Below are 18,622 nucleotides of genomic sequence, written 5' to 3' on the forward strand. Positions count from 1 at the left end.
TGAAAATTTTCAATTTTGTAAAATGTATTGTGTTTGTACATGAATAGAAGGAAATCTATTAAATTTAGATCTTATTAAGTTTTACAATGGGAGAGTTCATGATTTCTATTCACAAATTATAAGGCCTGACAATTTTATCATATGAATATTTTTTAAAAGATATATTTATTGGGACCCCTGGGTGGCTCAGTCAATTAAGCTTCTGACTCTTGATCAGCTCAGGTCACAATCTCAGGGTTGTGAGACTGAGCCCCATGTCAGGCTCTGCACTCAATGTGGAGTATGCTTGTTCCTCTGCCTGTTCCTCCCCCTGCTTGCACTCTCTCTCTCTCTCTAAAATTAAAAAAAAATCTTTAAAAGATAGATTTATTGAGGCAAAAATTAAAACCTAAATACTATTTGGCATAAATGCTCATTAGGTACCTTCGAATCATAAAACTTCACTATTTCCTGGAAGTAATCCTTGTCCTTATCAAACACAGCTCTTTCACATCCCTTTCTAACAAGCTGGCTCTCTCCCTTTCTTGGAATGTTGCAAGTTTATGGGACCATCTCTCACACACCCGGGGAAATCCATTCAAGCTAAAGGCCCTACTGGACAAAATACCTGATTTTAACACCCTCAGGAGCAGGTCAGGTGCCAGATGTGAAATGAATATGCTTCTGTGTTCATATTTTCTATGTGCCTACCATGTCCCTAACAATGTGATAGACTCTAGGGATACAGAAATGAATCACAGTGACAGTGAACAAGTCTTTGTCCCCAAAAAATCCACAGCTTAGAAGAGAACATAGGTAAGTCCACAGACTAATTACAACATGGCATGAAATGTGCAGAAACCAAAGAATGAATGAGATAAACAGCACAGGTAGAAAGTTAGTTAAAATTATATGCAGTACAATTCCATACTCATTTATTGTTTTGATTTCAAAACAGGCCTCCATTACCATCCTGCTAATGCTAAAGACCAGACACACTTTGTCATTTCTTGCATCTGTTTTGTGGGAATAGAGTCAACCAATGGAAGGATATGCTAACTTAAGATTATGTTGATTGCTTAGGTAAGAGGCTGATCTTTTTTTAAATACGTTAGAGGAAAATTAATATACTAGGCTATAATTAATGTAGCAGGCTATACTTCCAAATTGTAATAAAGCAATAATAATTTTTAACTCCTAACCTAAGGGAAAAATCTATTTCCTACCTTTAAAAATGCCAACTTTTATATACATATATGTATGTAAATATATAAATATACATATATATTTATATGTATATAAATATATATATTTATATTTACATAGATACACACAACCACATCTTCTTTATCCACTCAAGTTGATAGACATTTGGGCTGTTTCCATAATTTGGCTATTGTAGATAATACTGTTATAAACATCAGGGTACATGTATCCCTTTAAATTAGTATTTTTGTAAACCATACCAACTCATTCATACTAACTCACAACTTCTCATTGTGATACTGCCTTCCAATTGAGATGCTGCATGTTACTGAAACCTACTGTCATTAACAAGGTCAATAAAATGAGGCAGAAAAAACTGTATGTAGTGGAGGTTTCAGGGAGATATTCAGAGATGCTCCTAGTGGAAATTTTACCAAAGCTGGATGCTGAAATAAGATTTTTTTTTTACATGGTGGCAAGGTAGGATGAAATTCAAAGCAGAGAAAATAGCAACTGCAAAGCATAAGGCCTGAAAAAACAGAGTAAATTAAGGAAAATTAAGGAGTAAAATGACAAGGATGCATTTTTAATTTCTCTCATCAAAGAAAGATGTCGTTTTCAGTGTACAGATCTTTCATCACCTTGGTTAAATTTATTCCTAAGTATTTATTTTTGATGCTACTATGAATGGAATTTATTTTATATTTTTTTAGTTAGTTCATTGTTAATGTATAGATATACCATTGATTTCTGTATGTTGGTTTTGTATCCTGCCACTTTACTGTATTCATTCATTAGTTCTACCAGGTTTTGGTCATTTTTAGTATTTTTCATATAAAGATCATTTTATCTGCAAACAATGACAATTTTACATCTCCTATTTCTTCTTCTTGTCTGACTCCTCTAGTTAGGACTTCTAATACCAGATTGAGTAAAAGTGGTGAAGTGGGCATCCTTGTCTCCTTCCTGACCTTAGAGGCAAAGCTTTGAAGCTTTCATCATTGACTATATTAATTGTGGATTTATCATATATGGCCATTATTATAATGAGGTATGCTCCTACCATACCCAATTTGTTGAGAGTTTTAGTAATGAAAGAAGTTTTACTTTGCTGAATGCTTTTTCTGCATCTATTGAGATAATCATATAATTTTTACCTTTCCCTTTTTAAAGTAGCATATCACATTTATTTGCATATATTGAACCACCCTTGCATTGCAGGAGTAAATCTCATTTGATCATGGTATACATTCCTTTTAATGGGTTCTTGAATTTGGTTTGCTAATATTTTGTTGAAAAATGGTAGGAAGACATGAATAATATTTGAATAAATATTACATGAATAAATATTTTCCAAAGAAGACATCCAGATAGCCAACAGACACATCAAAAGATGCTCAATATCTTGAAGGGGCAGGGGGTGGGAGGTTGGGGGAGCCAGGTGATGGGTATTATGGAGGGCACACATTGCATGGAGCACTGGGGGTGGTGCAAAAACATTGAATTCTGTTACACTGAAAAGAAATTAAAAAAAAAAAGATGCTCGGTATCACTGATTATCAGTGATATCAGGGAAATATAAATCAAAAGTACAATGAGATATTACCTCACAACTGTCAGAATGGCTCAAATCAACAACACAAGAAACAATCGGTGTTGGAGAGGGTGTGGAGAAAGGGAAACTCTATTATACTGTTGGTGGGAAAGCAAACTGGGGCAGCTATTCTGGAAAACAGTATGAAGGTTCCTCAGAAAGTTAAAAATAGAACTAACCTATGATTCAGCAATTGCACTACAAGGTGTTTACCCAAAGAAAACAAAAATACTAATTCAAAGGGATACATGTACCCCAGTGTTTATAACAGCAATATATACAATAGCCAAATTATAGAAACAACCCAAGTGTCCACCAACTAATGAATGGATAAAAAAGTGGTATATGTATGCTATGGAATATTACTCAGTTATTAAAAAAAGAATGAAACCTTGTCATTTGCAATATTGTGGATGGAGCTAGAGAGTATGATGATAACTGAAATAAGTCAGTCAGAGAAAGACAAATACCATATGATTTCACTCATATGTGGAACTTAAGAAACAAATGAGTATTGTTCTATCTTCTTGATGAATTAACCCTTTTATCATTATGTAAGACCCTCTTTGTCTCTTGTAACCATTTTGGGCTAAAGTCTATTTTGTCTAAATACAGCTACCCCTGCTCTCTTCTGATTTCCATTTGCATATCTTTTTCATTCCTTCACTTTGAGTAGAAGTGTTTCCTTAAGGATGAAGTGAATCTCTTGTAGGTAACATATAGTTGGTCTTGGTTTTTTTATCTATCCAGCCACTCTATGTCTTTTGATTGGAGAATCAATCCATTTACATTTGGAAGAATTAACAACAGGTAAGAACTTACTAATGCCATCTCATCTGCTTTTTGTAATTCCCTTGTTCCTTTTTTCCTCTCTTGTTGCCTTCCTCTGTAAAACTGATTGCTTTCTGTAGTGGTAAGCTTTGATTCCCTTCTCTTACCTATTCTAAATCTACTGTAGGTTTTTGCTTTTCATTGTCATGGGGCTTACATAAAATATAGATATAATGATCTGTTTTACTCTGATAACAATTTAACTTTGATCACCTACTAAAACTACCCTTTTAGTTCCTTTTCTTTTTTATTTTCATTGTCACAACTTACATTTTTATATCAGATATCCATTAACAAATTTGTACTTACACCTATTTGTAATATTTTTGTCCTTTAATCTTTATATTTAAAGTGCTTAATCACTACACCATATTACAGTATTAGTGTTCTGAATCTGACTACTTATATGATTACATTTACCAATGTGTTGTATTTTTTCATGTTACTAATTAGCATTGTTTCATCTCAGTTTAAAGATCTTTCAGCATTTTTAAAAAGATTTTATTTTTTATTTTTGTTTTATTTTATTTTTTTAAATTTATTTATTTGTCAGAGAGAGAGAGAGCACACAGGCAGGCAGAGTGGCAGGCAGAGGGAGAGGGAGAAGCAGGCTCCCTGCCGAGCAAGGAACCCGATGTGGGACTCAATCCCAGGACACTGTGATCATGATCTGAGCCAAAGGCAGCTGCTTAACCAACTGAACCACCCAGATGTCCCAAAAGAATTTATTTTTAAGTCATCTCTACACCCAATGTGGGGTTCAAACTCACAACCCTGAGATCAAGAGTTCCATGTTCTACCGACTGAACCATCCATGTGCCCTGCCTTTCAGCATTTCTTTTTAAGGCAGGTCTACGGGGGTAATGAACTCCATCAGTTTTTGTTTGTTGGGAAAGTCTTTATCCTGCATCATTTCCAAAAAACTTTTCTGGGTAAAGTATTTTTGGTTGGCAGTTTCTTTCAGCATTTTGAATATATCATTCCATTCTTCTGGTCTGCAAGTTTTCTGCTGAGAAATCTGCTGATATCCTTATGGAGGCTCCCTTATAGATTACAAACTGGTTTTCTTCTGTTTCTTTTATAAGATTCTCTCTTTGCCTTTTGACAGTTTTATTATAATGTTTCTTAGAGTGGTGCTCTTTAAGTTCATTTTGTTATGTGACTTATGAGCTTCATAACTTGGGTATCCAAATTTCTCCTCAGATTTGGGGAATTCTTGCCATTATTTCTTTAAATAGCTTTTTGGCTTTTCCCTCTCTTCTACTCTAGAACTCCCCAAATTTACAAATTGGTTCTTTTAGTAGTATACCATAGATCATGTAGGCTTTCTTCACTCTTTTTCATTCTTTTTATTTGTGTTGTTTTGATCAGTTTCATCTGATCTGACTTTGAGCTCACTTATTCTTTCTTCTGCTTGATTTAGTCTGCTGTTGAAGTGCCCTCCCTATCAAATCCTTCAATGCAGCCATTGTACTCTTCACCTCCAAAATTTCCATTTGGTTCTTTTTTATGTTTTCTATCGTTGTTGACCTTCTTATTTTGTTCTTGTACTCTCCTGATATTGTTAAATTGTTTATCTGTGTTCTGTTTTGGTTCATTGAGGATCTTTTGATAAATTATTTTGAATTCTTTGTTAGGAAATCCCTGGATCTCCATTTCTTTGGAGCCAGTTACTAGAGGTTTACTGATGTTCTGAAAGAACATCAGAATGTTTCCCTAATTTTTCATGATCCCTATAGCCTTATGTAAGTGCTTTCACATACGAAGAAGCAGTCACCTCTTCCATGATTTTGGTAGGAAAGACTTTAATCTGTGAGTGGGGCATGCTGAGTATGCTGGGACCCTAGGTCTAGTGGTTAAGGGCACCATGCAGGGCAGCATGTGGTGGTATCAGGTCCATGGAGAGGACTGTGTCTTTGACTCAGGCCAATGGGGTCCTCAGTGGTGGCTTCAGGCTCAGGTTCAGGCCCACAGAGCCTGGAGCCAGTACTGGGAGCACACATATCTGTGGGGCCCAACTGCAAGTGTCTCTGTTGTGGCAGGGGACAGTTACAAATACATAATATAGTGGTAGGGGAGACAGGCAGTTAGGGCCAGGGACAAATGCAGGTCACTGGCAGCAGTGGGGGCCCTGGCTGTTGGCAGGTACTACCATGGCTGCTGAGTCTTGCCACAGGTGCACAGCAGTGGAGGCTGGTGATGAGAGTCAGATTGGGGGCATGCAGGTGCATAGCTGGAGAAGCCAGTTGCAGATGATTGCAGTAGTGCAGGCCAGTGACAGGAAACAGTCTGATCAAGGCACACAAGCAGTTGTAGGGAACCTGATATTGGTCTCTCAAGACTGCACAGTCTCTGTCTCAGCATTCAAATGGCAGCAGAAGGCAGTGACAATTGGGCAAGTGCTGGGTGATGGGTGTCAGCTGCAGTGGTCTAGGCTGATGTGTTACAGTCATGCAGCCACAGAGCCTTGGGATGACTAATGGTGAAGTTCCCTGGCTCCAGCAGTGGCCAGTAGAGGAGGGAGTTAGGAGGGATTGAGGTGGCTGGCATCAGAGAATATGAATACTTATGGAGCAAAAGATGGTGAAATCTGCAGAAGGTCCACAGTGGCTGTGTTGGTCATTGGTTTCTTTAGTGGAAAAAGCTGCTGGTTTGTCTGCAGAGCAGATCATGTTGAACCATGGATCACTCCCACTACATGGCTGATACTAGTAGTTTCTGCATTTCTTTCTTGTTCCTAGCTATCTCTAAACATCTTGGTTTTTGCCAGTCTAGGTGAGATGAAACAGAAGTGGGATTTTCACGTAGTGCCTCCAAAGTCTGGGGAAGCTGGTTATTCACCCTGATATTTCTTTCCTGATTGGGGGGTAGAGAAAGCTAGGGAGTTTCCTCTTGGCATTGAGCAATGCCAGCCTGGGGCAATGGATAATGCAGGCAAAAAGAATCTGTCTTCTTCCTCTTTTTGTACAGTTGGTCTTGGGTTTTTATTCCACCATGCTGCTGAAGGTCCTCAAGTGGACTTCATAACTCTCCCAGAGTTATTTTTGTTCATGGGTAGATGTCTAATTGTTGATCTTTGTGGTGAGACAGAGGCTGGGGTCTCCTACACTGCCACTTTGGTGACATCACGTTTAAAAATACAGTTTGATCAGTAGTATCCTTGCTGAATAGGAAATGTATTTTTGTTTAATACCTTCCAGGTATCATAGGGGAAAATAGCTTTCTGATTTTATACTGCTTGAAGTAATATCTTCCTCTTTTCTTCAATAATCCCATATCAGTTTTGAAAATTTTGCCAGATATATTTGAATGAGTATGTTAGTTTCATGAAATTACAGTATGTTTAACAATGGTATGATTTCTTTTTAAAGAAGAAAGCATATTTAGTTCATCATCCTTTTCCGGGTTACATCATTTAGAGATAGACATTGTAATCCTATTATCTGTATCAATTTTAATAAAGACATGTCTTTAAGCCTACATATTTTTAAAATCTTTGCCCTAAAGCAAGATGTGTTCTTTTGGTCAAAGATTGTGCTTGTCAATTATCATTTTCCATAAGCTGGCTGGATTGGGTTGGTCACAACCTCAAGTCTGGCTGCTGACGCTAGCTTTATTTGGACTGGTTTTTTGTTAACTGCTGATGGAAGCAGATTGAGCAATGTAGAAGTCACAGTGTTCTCAAGAGTAGAAAGAAAAGGCAGTGCATAGTCACTTCTCAAGATTCTCAATAAGTTTAAGGGAGATAAAGAAATATGGTCATTTTTGTTTGTTTGAAATTTTAAAGCAATAGCTGAGTTAGGAATAGTTTTGTTCAAACATTTTTCGTTATTAATTAAATAAGGGAGTCCTTGACCCTACAATGTAAATAATTCCTAAATAAACTCAATATGCCAACACAAAATACTAATAGTTTAGTATTTAAAAATATCACAGTATAATGAAATCCTGAAAACTAGTACAGCAATCACTAAGTACAAACATCTTGGTTGATTTTACTTTTCCCAACCTAAACAAGAGATGACAGATAACCTTGATCACTACATCAGTACTTACCAAAGACACTCCAAGAAATACGAGGAATTCCTAGGCTCACCAGAAGTCATCAACTGGACACATTTGTCAATTCAAAGTACAGGGACGGATGTGTGCTGGCTGCTGATATGTTCTGTGTCTACAACTACAGGGTCATGTTTCATTTTCAACAGCAGCCCTACATCCCATCTATCTCTACTTCAAGTCTATGTCCAATCTTTATCTCAGCTGCCACCACCTCCACTGAACCAAAACTTGAAGACTGCATTGTCGGGTTTTTATAGAAAATCACGAGCAATATAATTTTTTAATAGCTGAAGACTTGTAACTTATTCTCCAGGAACTAACAGACAGCATGAGTAGGAGAGAAGAGCTTCCCTCTGTCTCATTTCCGTTTTTTCATTCTGTCACATTTATAAAGGAGGAATTCAGTGGTTAAGAATATGCTCTTTGGAGTCAAACTACCTAAGATTGTGACTTTGCTGGGACTGTTACTAGCTGTGTGATCTAGGGTAAGAAACAATCACTCTATAGATAAGGCTTTTTTTTTTTTATGAGGATTATGGTAATACCCCCAATATAGAACTATTTAAAGGTTAAATGAGATCTTGAATGAGAAGTGCTTAGCACTGTGCCTTTTTACCAGTTAGGTTTTCAAACCATGCCCACATAGTGCCTTAAAACAACATTAATTTTTGGTTCTCAATTTTGTGGGTCAGCAGATTGTACTGGACCCAACTGGGTAATTCTTCTGCTTCTCTTCTAGATTCACCCATGTGGCTGCAGCTAGCTTGGGGCATCTCTGAGCCGGGAAGACCAGGTTAGTCCTAATTCCACATCTGGCTGGTGATGCTGGCTTTGTCTGGTCTGGCCGCTGATTGGGCTGAAGGAAGTGTATTGGGCCGCGTATAGAAGTCATAGAGCTTCAAGCGCAGAAAGTGAAGGCAAGCCTTCGTGCAACCATTTTTCAAGCTTCTCACTGAGAAATGTTTTTATTGTTCCACTGGCCAAAGCAAGTTTTGTGGTCAAGCCCAGAGTCAGTCCAACAGGGAAAATCAGGACAGTGAGGAAGGAACAAAAGGAGTCCACTGTAGACTTTGAAGTCCAAACTTCAATAAAGTTTGATTATTATGTTTACGCCTCATGCCCTGTCACAGCCACAGCTGTACTGTGATACATTCATGAATTATAGTGTTATCCCAATTTTAAATTTTAAAAATGTGGGAGTGATTTAGCATTGCCCTACAGAGGCCACGTCATGACCAAACACATGGTTTGATGTTAAACCCACAAGCATTCCCGCTCCTGGACAGCTTTTCTCTGACACTGAAATAAAGTTTCATCTCTATGATTTCTCATTTTCCCTGTGTAGGTTCACAGTCCAGCCTGAATGAGGTGATAGAAAACGTTGCAGCTGTTAAACTAGGCAAGCTCAAGCAAACAGAATGTGTTCTCTGTATGATCTCTGAGAGAGCAAAGAAGCTGGTTCCTTCCCTGATGGATGCAAAGAACTTAGCACCAGTGGCGGCAAACCCAAATGCATGGGAGTTTGACAGCAGCTGCTCTCCACTATCCTCTCTCTCACTACGGATGGAGCTTGCATATTAGGCTTCAAAGACTGCCACCAAAAAATCAATACAAACTAGAGTGGCTTAAAACAACAGAGATTTATTCTTTCACAATTCTGGAGGCCAGAAGGCTGAAGCCAAAGGATCAGCCACCCCATGTTCCCTTCAAATCTCTAGGAGATAATCTGTCCTTTTGAGTGGACATACCTTTCAATCCACTTATACCTCCCAAAATCCTCTTCTGGCTTTTGCTCTGACCTCCCTACAATCCATTTTCTGCAAAGGAGCCAGAGTAATCTTCTTTTTAAAAATGTCAATTAAGGGCACCTGCGTGGCTCAGTTGGTTGAGTGACTGCCTTCGGCTCAGGTCATGATCCCAGACTTCCAGGATCTCGTCCCGCATCGGAGTCCGCTTCTCCCTCTGACTTTCTCCTCTCTCATGCTCTCTCTTACTCATTCTCTCTCAAGTAAATAAATAAAATCTTTTTTTAAAAATGTCAATTAAGCCATGTACCTCCCCTGCTTAAAAGACTCTAGTACTTACCCCTCACCTTACAATCATGCTAAACTCCTTAACAGCCCTGTAAGAGCCAGCATCCACCTGCCTCTTCAGACCTCACCTCCTATCTTGCTTACTGCCCCCAACACCACCAGCCTCCCTCCTGCTACCTGATCATCACAAGCTCGGGCCCTTGGAATCAGCTCTCCCCTCTGGCTCGGGGTACATTTTCCCCCTGACCCCACCTCATCTTTGCACGCATGACTTCTTTTGTTGTTCAGGACTGCTCAAATCCCACCTCACCAGAGAGTCCTGGCTAACCCCCACCCCCAACCCCACCCCCGTAACGTCACCTCCCAGTTATTTTCCACACAGGGCAGTTTTACTTTCCTCATATGACTTATAATTATTTGAAATTAGCTACTGTAGTTAACTTACTTATTTGATGTTTGAATCTACACCCCCTAACCCCAAACAGTATTACAAACCCCACAAGAGCAGACACCTTTTCTGTCTTATTCACTGATAGATCCTCAACAGCTGGAATAGTGCCAGGTACACAGCAAGCGGTTACCAAATACATGTTTAATGAATTTACGTCACAGAACAAAAGATTTCCAATAAAGAGAATTTAAACAAATTATATATTTCCCCCACTGATGTCCAGTCTACCGCCGAACAGAATTAAGAACTGACGTGGAGATTTGATCTGGAGACGCCCACTCCCATGGCTCTCTATGTGTGAGTACGCATGGAAGAGCTTTACCCACGCTGTAGCTCACTACAACCTAGAAAGCACCTCTACCTCTAGAGTCTCCCTGGATCCATTTGTCTACACTGAAAGACAGACAGGACAGGAGACATGATAACCATTTTCCTGATGGGAGACAGGTCCAGTTGATGGAACAGCTTATCCAGCTCACGCAGGTGGTTAAGGGCATAACTGGGGCTTAGGTCTACATCTCCTGCTTCCACACTGTGGGCTCTTTCCAGGAACTTCCTGAAGCCCTTCTTCACCCCTGCAGCAGACTTCAGACTTCAGTGTCCTATAAGGGGGGGCACTGCCCGCACTGCCCCTCACTGCCTCTCCCTGGACTTCAGCTCTCCACAGTGGCCAAGGAGCCTCTGACACCAACAGACAAAGCTCTGGTTGGACGGCTTGCTAGTATGTGCATTGGGGCACTTCTCTAATTGTTTATAAAACGTTTTTCCTTCTGTGTGAAGTGAGGATAAGAATGCCTGTCCTATCTAGCTTGAGGCTTACTGTGGCTAATTTCTGTGGGATGCTTACTAACCTGCCATGACTGGTTCTAAGCACCCACATCCGTTGGCTTTCAGCTTCCCAGTGATTCTGTAAAGGAGGTATGACTGTCTATAAGATGAGGAAGCAGAGGAGAGAGATGGAGTCATCTGCCCAAAACCACACAAGCAGTCAGATTATGAACCCAGCCACTCTGGCTGCAGAGCCCAGACCCTGAGTACATGTTCCTATTCGCCTCTTAGGACAATCTGGGGGGAAACAAATATAACATTTCACAGTATGTGTGATATTATGGGCTGTTCTTTCCCCTTGTTCCCAATAAAACCAAGAGATGTTTCAACTCTCCTCCCTGGATATACCCACACTTCCTTGGTGAATAAATCCTGGCATTTTGGTGGCAATGAGAGGAGCCAGAGATCCATTGAGTGTTGATTCTGGGCTGTCCCCCACCTTCTGCCTGCTGGGGCAGGAGGGGACCCCTGTATCCTGGAGCCTGATGGACCAGACAGGTAAACTGCAGATGGCAGATAGTGGGCCTGAGTACCGGGTCCAGAGCCTTGTGTCCTAGGTCCCCCTTGCCCATTTCCAGGCTCTGGGACTGGAAGGAGCCAGCCACATCATGCGAAGCCTGAGCCGTACCCTGCAGAATGTCCCCGTGCCCTGAGACCAGAAACAGTGGTACTGGGTGCCGCTCTGATGTAGCCCTAAAGTACTGGGTGAACTGCTGGGGGACAGACGGCTGAGTGGAGAAAAAGAATCAACTGTAATCAGTGGTAACAGAGTGGACTCCCAGCTCTGGGGAAGCAATGCCAGTGAGCAGGACAGCCTGGGTCTCCCACACTTCCCACGCTCAACTACATCACAAGATCCTCTCAGTGTCCTCTGTACAAAACAGGCCAGACGCTCTTTGTCCCATCTTATAATCAGTGCCAGGCTGTCCAGGAACTCCTAGCTCATGGACCTTTGCCAATTGGCCAGGAAGTTGTAATATTTTGTGGGTTCTATGATTTTTCCCCTTTGGCTTTCTATGGCTTTTTTTTTTCTTTCTTTGATTATTGACTGGATAGTGGCCTGTCTTCTGAGTAGGACTTTGCAAGAGAATGCTTTCCAGGTCATCTCTCAAGCCTTGTATTATAATCATGTGAAATACATTAAACACACACACACACACACACACAATACATATATGCTGCAGTAGAGAGAATTAAAAGAAAAAGACAAGACTGACTACTGTTAATATCTCCCTTTGCAACTCCTACCCCATGAAAGAGATAAAGGCTGAGAGCTTCCTTCAACGCCCTCCCCCGGGCCCCATATAATAGAGATTACTTGCTTGGTGCAGCCGCTTAATCTATGGGGTCCATGAAGGTCGAGGAACGTAGGAGAGAAAGAGGTAGGTGTCTATGATCAGGGACAGGGTTGTGAAGACTGTATAGGGTGGAGCCTGGGGTCTCACCTGGCAGCAGCACTCTGCTCCAAGATATCTGAACCCTCTGCAATGCCAATGAGGGCCTGAGGGAGTCTCGCAAGTGGAGAGGCCACCAGAGAAGTCACCTGAATCTCCCTAGGAAGACTACCCCCAAAGTGCTGAAGAAGCAGCATCTACCTGAAGGAGAAAAGAAAGAATGCTTCCAGTTTGAGGCTTGGGACCACCACAGTCCAATTCCTTAACCCAAAGTAAGAGCTGTATTTCTTATACTTGAGAACCAGCTAAAAACCACCACCACCTCCAGAAGTGCCCAGAAGTCAGCAAAAGCAGAAGGGCTTGTGATACTGAAGTAGGGAGAGAAGATTGCCATGGTGGGTTATTAGAGTTGTTGACTCTAACAGGAATCAGGAGGAGACAGGAGAGGGAAAAGGTTTGTGTTTGTCACCATGATGGGATCCTGCTAATCCGACATATGACAGTTAAATCAGCAATATCATAACTTCAAGAGGGGAATGCTCACTAAAGCCACATCGCAGGACTAGAGTTATAAACATTATCCAGTTCTCCTATCATATAATTCTTCAGCTACATCCAGGCTAATCAATTGATTGGGCTTTATATTATTTAGATATATAAACATATTTCTCAATTTAAATGTAGAGCCCCTTTAATTTAATTTTTCTTTCTCTTTTCTTTCCTTTTTTTTTTCTTTCCCTCTCTCTCTCCCTACCCCTTCCCCTTCCTTTCCTAGAGCCTAGCTGTGTGGGGCTGGGTGGATAAGCTGGCCAGTCTCATTTCAGTTACTTGGGTGTGAGCCTGAAGACACAGATGGCCCAGTTGTGGGGGATCTGGGTCGGTGGTTCTCATGGATCAGTCTCTGGTTCCAATTCTGCTACAAGCTCCCCAGCAGGGGTACTGGCAGCCACCTGCAAGAACCCAAAGCCATCCACCTGCAGCTATAGCGCCCATGTTGATGGCAGGGTTGGTGGGGCTGATGGCCAGGTCCAAGCCATGAACGCAGATCTCACTACATGAGTTCTGACCCACACCCCCTCTGTCCAGCAGCTCCTGACAGCAGTCTTCATGTGGACATAAATGTTACTGGGTCTCCAGGGCGGGCAGTGGGGGAGCCGCTCCCAAAGGGTGTGCTCCACCGGGTCCAGCTCAGCCTCCACAGCCCTGCCGGGCTCTTGGTGGTCTCTGTGCTGCCTGCCTCCCCCTTGTCCATGTGCCCTCGCCCTCCATGCACACAGGGCCTGCTCCCCTGCCAGTACACTCAGCATAGCCCCCAACCCCCAAGAAGGTAGGAGAAGGAAAGCATGTGACGGGAACTCCAGGTACCAGGTGCCCTGCTGGCACCAGATCCTGAACCCACTTCTGAGCGAGCATAAAATGCATGGGTTCTAAGAAATGCAAATAAAACACACCTCTGTAGCTAATGAAATGTTTCATTCTTTCATAATCTTAGGATCATAGAACTACTAAGGATATTTAAAATGAATAGAATTTTGGATATTTCACATGGTTTTATCACTATCATCCCACTGCCACCCGTCCTTGAGTCAGAAAATACCTTCTACCTAAGTGGATACCTTCAGCCAAGGAATCAAAATTCCCTTCAAAGGAACCACCTGGGCACCCCTAAAATAAAATTCTCTCCAAATGTTGACTTGAGCCCTACTACTCAGTGGAAGAATCAGTAGAACCTGTAGGATCTTATTTGGAATGGACATTCTCTGTTGTAATTTCGTTCCTGTTTATTTTTAAATTATCTCTTTGTTTCACTAGAAAGGAACAATGATGCTCAGTTTTATTTTCTGTCTCTTTTTTTAAATTCAATTAGCCAACATATAGTACATCATTAGTTTTTGATGTAGTGTTCAGTGATTCATTAGATGATCACTTTTAAACATTAAAAGTGTGCAGGTTGCTTTGTTCCAATAAAAGTAAATTTGTACTAAAAAAAAAAAGTGTTACCACTAGAATCACTGCCAACACGCCCAAGTCCCCCACCAAGAGGCTGCTTACCCAGAGTCAAGGTCAGTGAATGTGACTAGTAGAATCCAAGTCTTGTGTCTGTGTCCTGGCTCTAAAGGAGGCTTGAAGACCGTGTAGTCAACACTTTCAACTACTTCAATATTGGAAGAATGGCTTTGCCTTGGAGGATGGAGGATGGGAACATGTTCCAAATACTAAAGGAAAAAAAAAAAAGGCTTTTACATTTGAGTATCTGAGATAGAATGACAAAGGCAAGAGGTAGTAAACCCTCCCCCAACACATACCATCCATCCAGAATGGATTATTCTCAAACAAATTCCAGATATCATATCACTGCACTGCAAATACTTCACTATGTGTCTGTAAAAGATGACTTTTGAAAATATATCCAATGCCATCAACATGGATAGAAAAGTTAATCTCTTACTGTTACAGAACATCCTGTCAGTGTTCAATTTACCTATAAGCTTCTCTTTACGGTTCATTTGAATCAAAATTCAAAGACTTTTTACTCCTTTTTTTAAAAAAAAATTTATTATATTCAGTTAGCCAACATATAGTAGATCTTCAGTTTCTGATGTAGGGTTCAATGATTCATTAGTCACATATAACACCCAGTGCTTATCATAACACACAGCCTCCTTAATGCCCATCATGCAGCTACCCCATCCCCCACCCAATTCCCTTTCCACAACCCTCAGTTTGTTTCCCAGAGTCCATAGTCTCTCATGGTTTGTCTCCCTCTCTGATTTCCCCTCCTTCAGTTTTTCCTCCCTTCCCCTAGTCCTCTGTATTATTCCTTATGTTCCACATGTAAGTGAAACCATATGATAATTGTCTTTCTCTGATTTAGTTATTTCACTTAGCATAATCTCCTCCATAATCCCCATAATCCAATTCCATTCATGTTGATGCCAATGGTGGGTATTCATCCTTTCTGATGGCTGAGTAATATTCCATTGTATATATGGACCACATCTTCTCCATCCTCTCATCTGTTGAAGGACATCTCAGCTCTTTCTACAGTTTGGCTATTGCGGCCATTGCTGCTATGAACATTCAAGTGCACGTGCCCCTTCTTTTCACTACATCTGTATCTTTGGGGTAAACACCAGTAGCGCAATTGTTGGGTCATAGGGTAGCTCTATTTTTAATTTCTTGAAGAACCTCCATACTGTTTTCCAGAGTGTCTGGACCATCTTGCATTCCCATCAACAGTGTAAGAGGGTTCCCCTTTCTCCACATCCTTGCTAACATTTGGTATTCCTTGCCTTGTTAATTTTGCCATTCTAACTGGTATAAGGTGGTATCTCAATGTGGTTTTGATTTTATTTCCCTGATGGATAATGATCATGAACATTTTTCATGTGTCTGTTATTCGCTTGTATGTCTTCTTTGGAGAAGTGTCTATTCATGTCTTCTGCCCATTTACTGACTGGATTATTTGGTTTTGGGATGTTGAGTTTGAGAAGTTCTTTACAGATCTGGGCTACAGGCCCTTTGCCTGTATTGTCTTTTGCAAATGTCTTCTCCCATTCTGCAGGCTGTCTCTTAGTTTTGTCGACTGTTTCCTTTGTTGTGCAGAAACTTTTTACCTTGATGAAGTCCAAAAAGTTCATTTTTGCTTTTGTTTCCCTTGCCTTTGGAGATGTGTCTTAATAGAAGCTTCTGGTTACTGCTTATGTTCTCCTCTAGGATTTTGATGGATTACTGTCTCGCCTTGAGGTCTTTCCTCCATTTTGAGTTTAATCTTTTCTCACTCCTTTTTAAATCTCCATTCAAATTATGTGTTGACAAAAACTGTTTGTCCAATAGACTTTCCCACATTCTGGATTTGTTTAACCTGTTCTTCTAAAGCCTGTATGTTGTTTAAGTTGTTTTTCAACAAACCATAGTCTCTGCACTCTCTGCGAACTTGCAATTAGATTGAGAATCTTACTCAGGATCAGGTTTAATTCTATAGCAAGAGCACTGCATAACTGGGGCTGTGACCTTCCTACTCCATCACATTGGGGGCACATAAAGTGTGACTGTCTCTCTTTGATGGTTAGTATTGATCAGTGGGTCCTAACTTTTCGTTAGGCTTTTCCAACCATTATAAAGTTCCCCATCAGCTATTCACTTATTAGTTTTAGGAGTCACCAATGACATTCACCTGAGTGCATTCACTTACAGTTACAAAATGGTGATTTTTTTAAATTAATAGACTTTTTAAAAAAGAATTTATGTATTTACTTAGACAGAGGTGGTGGGCGGTAAAGGAAGAGGGAAAGAGAGAGAGTCTCCAGCAGGCTCTATGCTGAGCATGGAGTCCTACTGTGGGGTTCCATTCCATGACCCTGAGATCATGACCTGAGTCAAACCAGAGTCAGATGCTTAACCGACTGAGCCACTCAGGTGCCCCAATAGGCTTTATTTCTTAGAGTTTCTTGAGCAGTCTTAAGAATTTCCAGGTAATGCTGGTGATGCTGTTTGGGGGACCAACCTTTGAGAATCACTGCTCCAAATCAAAGTCTAGGTACAGGTTCCACAGCACCATCTAGCCTTCAGGCAACTGGACCATCGATGCTGTTTCCTTCAAAACCATGCTCCAAATTAGTGTCATCCAGCAGACATAGAACACAAGCCGAAATTGGTGATATTCTGATTCTCTCCTTCCTTCTGCATTCACCAGCTATAATTCTCATCTAAAGAGCTATCCCATAAGACTTGTTTGGTGAGACAGCACAGTCAGAATCAATTCTTAACTCTTCATTTACCAGTTTTTAAAACAATGAGTTGGTTAGTGAAGATCTTTATATTTTTGGCATCATTATGAACCCTTGGGTTTTATCCGATTTGAAAAGTTCCTATCCAGTGAATACTTGGTCAGCGCAAATCCCTTAATGTTAGCTTCTGAATGCTTTAACATGATTCTACTGTTCTTTTCCTTTCCTTCAGGTTCAAAAAATATTCCAGGCTTACCTTGTTCGTTTCCTTTCTCAGACCTGGAATCAACCATTTCTGCAAGGGCAATGGTTTCTTTCATTGGGAAATTATCTTAAGAGATCAGAACCTGGGTTGGTCATTGTTTTTGGGCTTTCTCCAGCTGGACGTGAAAAGTATGTGGGATCTGAGACATACATATTTGCATTTTCTTTTTCCTAAGGGAAAGATTCATCATGAGTTCATGCTGGGATTTCCAATGCGAGTTTCAGATTACACGACTTTAATTTTATGTCTTTGTTTTGCTTTATTTGTAATTGTTCCCTCCTATAGTGAAAATCCTGGTTACTAATGACATTAGTATAATTATTTAGATTATTAACATAACTGTTTATTTTAATTATCTAATCATGTATATGTGTGTATACCTATATAGCCATTTTAGAACAATGTTAATATTATCAACTAGTAATAATGATTTTACTCAAAGTTTTATAATTTGTCATTTCTATTCTATTTATTTTTAACCTTGAGGTATAGGACAGTAAGGCCATATAATAAACTGCTGTGCTTTAAAGTCAGTTGCAATGATTTATCTCTGTATGGTTCAGCTGCCAACTTCAAACACTATTTGGTCTTGCTCCACTCCCTCCATCTGGATGACTCCCCACTTCTCCTCTTAGTCCAACGGGTTCACAGTGACTTGGTTCAGAAATGCTGAGAATGTCCTCTGCAAATGCTCAGGCAGCCTCCTCGTACAGTTGCTGGGACCTGCTCAGAGACTCTGCGGGGATGAGAAGTAGTTGTTTGGGCTCCATTTCTGCTGCCTCCACTCAACCCGCAGTAGTGGACACATAATCAGAACACAAGACAAAGACCCTGGCAAGCAACAGGGTAGGTCAAGGAACTTGGCCGAGCCCCACTGCAGGAGGGAAGATCCAGTGGCCTCAGTAAGAAATCTTTTTCTGAGGGATTTCTCAGAAAACTTCTTACAGACCTCAAGTCTAATATCTAGTTTCATTTTCTTTTTTTAAACCATTTTTGGATGATGTTAATTCACTGTCGCTTTACTCTGTTACCTTTTATTGTGTATCTTTCACTTTTATCTTAAACACACCTGAGCAGGAAGGTTTCACTCAGCAGACCTCCACTGCTAGCGTCCTGCACATTCCCAAACCGACAGCTCTTGGCATAGCACCTCTGAGCCCCTGGGTTGTCCAGCCCGGTCTCTGTATAAATCTGAGAACTTGATCTATGCCAGATAATTTATGCTAACAATGTGATTTATGTTAACTCT

The 18,622-nt window shown here is 40.6% G+C and overlaps 2 pseudogenes; one reads left to right on the forward strand and one right to left on the reverse strand.

Annotated features, from left to right (window-relative positions):
* Nucleotides 1-408: 408 nt before the first annotated feature.
* Nucleotides 409-11,541, forward strand: LOC111149526 (annotated as a pseudogene).
* A 1,661-nt stretch (nt 11,542-13,202) lies between these two features.
* On the reverse strand, nt 13,203-13,685 carry LOC111149529 (annotated as a pseudogene).
* Between the last annotated feature and the right edge of the window lie 4,937 nt (nt 13,686-18,622).

The sequence above is a fragment of the Enhydra lutris genome, unplaced genomic scaffold (genome assembly GCF_002288905.1).
Source record: "Enhydra lutris kenyoni isolate GAN:26980312 unplaced genomic scaffold, ASM228890v2 scaffoldscaffold22, whole genome shotgun sequence".
Taxonomy (NCBI): Eukaryota; Metazoa; Chordata; class Mammalia; order Carnivora; family Mustelidae; genus Enhydra; species Enhydra lutris.